This window comes from Mesoplodon densirostris, chromosome 18 (genome assembly GCF_025265405.1).
Source record: "Mesoplodon densirostris isolate mMesDen1 chromosome 18, mMesDen1 primary haplotype, whole genome shotgun sequence".
Taxonomy (NCBI): domain Eukaryota; kingdom Metazoa; phylum Chordata; class Mammalia; order Artiodactyla; family Ziphiidae; genus Mesoplodon; species Mesoplodon densirostris.
The window spans coordinates 63,076,443-63,078,569 of record NC_082678.1 but is presented as its reverse complement, the minus strand read 5'-3'; the positions used below and the strand labels follow the sequence as shown (position 1 = coordinate 63,078,569).

Sequence of the window (2,127 nt, the reverse complement as noted above, 5' to 3'; positions counted from 1 at the left end):
AGATAGGCTTTTCACTTTTTTTTTTTTAACATCTTTACTGGAGTATAATTGCTTTACAAGGGTGTGTTAGTTTCTGCTGTATAACAAAGTGAATCAACTATACGTATACATATATCCCCATACCTCCTCCCTCTTGCATCTCCCTCCCACCCTCCCTATCCCACCCCTCTAGGTGGTCACAAAGCACCGAGCTGATCTCCCTGTGCTATGCGGCTGCTTCCCACTAGCTATCTATTTTACGTTTGGTAGTGTGTATATGTCCGTGCCACTCTCTCACCTTGTCCCAGCTTACCCTTCCCCCAGACCGTGTCCTCAAGTCCATTCTCTACACCTGGCCTTTATCCTGCTCCTAGGTTCTTCAGAACCTTTTTTTTTTTTTTTTTTTTTTTAGATTCCGTATATATGTGTTAGCATACGGTATTTGTTTTTCTCTTTCTGACTTACTTCACTCTGTATGACAGACTCTAGGTCCATCCACCTCACTATAAATAACTCAATTTTGTTTCTTTTTATAGCAGAGTAATATTCCATTGTACATATGTGTCACATCTTTTTTTTCTTTTTCCAGTATGCGGGCCTCTCACTGTTGTGGCCTCTCCCGTTGCGGAGCACAGGCTCCGGACGCGCAGGCACAGTGGCCATGGCTCACGGGCCCAGCCGCTCCGTGGCATGTGGGATCTTCCCAGACCGGGGCATGAACCCGTGTCCCCTGCATCGGCAGGCAGACTCTCAACCACTGCGCCACCAGGGGATCCCATGTGCCACATCTTCTTTATCCATTCATCTGTTGATGGACATTTAGGTTGCTTCCATGTCCTGGCTATTGTAAATAGAGCCGCAATGAACATATTGGTACATGACTCTTTTTGATTTATGGTTTTCTCAGGGTATATGCCCAGTAGTGGGATTGCTGGGTCGTATGATAGTTCTATCTTTAGCTTTATAAGGAGCCTCCATGCTGTTCTCTATAGTGGCTCTATTAATTTACATTCCCACCAACAGTGCAAGAGGGTTCCCTTTTCTCCACACCCTCTCCAGCATTTATTGTTTGTAGATTTTTTGATGATGCCCATTCTGACTGGTGTGAGGTAATATCTCATGGTAGTTTTGATTTGCATTTCTCTAATGATTAGTGATGTTGAGCATCCTTTCATGTGTTTGTTGGCAATCTGTATATCTTCTTTGGAGAAATGTCTATTAAGGTCTTATGCCCATTTTTGGATTGGGTTGTTTGTTTGTTTGTTTGTTTGTTTTGATATTGAGCTGCATGAGCTGCTTGTATACTTTGGAGATTAACCCTCTGTCAGTTGCTTCATTTGCAAATATTTTCTCCCATTCTGAGGGTTGTCTTTTGGTCTTGTTTATGGTTTCCTTTGCTGTGCAAAAGCTTTTAATTTTCATTAGGTCCCATGTGTTTATTTTTGTCTTTATTTCCATTTCTCTAGGAGGTGGATCAAAAAGGATCTTGCTGTGATTTTTGTCATAGAGTGTTCTGCCTATGTTTTCCTCTCAGAGTTTTAAAGTGTCTGGCCTTACATTTAGGTCTTAAAAATATGGAACGTTTCACGAATTTGCATGTCATCCTTGCGCAGGGGCCATGCTAATCTTCTCTGTATTGTTCCAATTTCAGTATATGTGCTGCCAAAGCAAGCACTGGGCTTTTCACTTTGCCATTTGTTCTTACTCCAAGGTGATGAGGCACACCTATAAGTGTACCCTTTACAAAGGATTTAGAAACAGAAGACTGTAAGCTCTGATGATTATTATCTTTCTCTGGTTTGCCCAGACCAAATCCCTTAACCTCTCTGAACCTTGGTGTCCTTTTCTGTAAAATAGGGATGGGATAACCTAACGCACTAAAGGATGTAAAATTCTTGGTAGACTAGGCTGAGTAAAGCACACCTAAGGTCCTATTGTCATTTAACCTCAGAAGGTCACCAACACAGACAAGAAGAGAGGAAACACCTCCTTTATGCAGGAGTCTACACAGCCTGGGGTGGCAGGTGAGGAGTGAAGTGTGTGTATGAAGCGTGGATGAAGACATGGGCTGCCTCATCCTGTTTCTTCATCACATTATGTTCCCAGAGGGAGAAAATGCCACTTTGCACTCTCATTGGCGTTGGGTGT

The 2,127-nt window shown here is 42.7% G+C and overlaps 1 non-coding gene across 1 annotated transcript; it reads right to left on the bottom strand.

The window, feature by feature from the left end:
- Positions 1–1,547: 1,547 nt before the first annotated feature.
- LOC132479413 (U6 spliceosomal RNA) lies at positions 1,548–1,654 on the bottom strand. Its single transcript, XR_009530529.1, has one exon. It is a non-coding gene; the product is annotated as a U6 spliceosomal RNA (small nuclear RNA).
- Between the last annotated feature and the right edge of the window lie 473 nt (positions 1,655–2,127).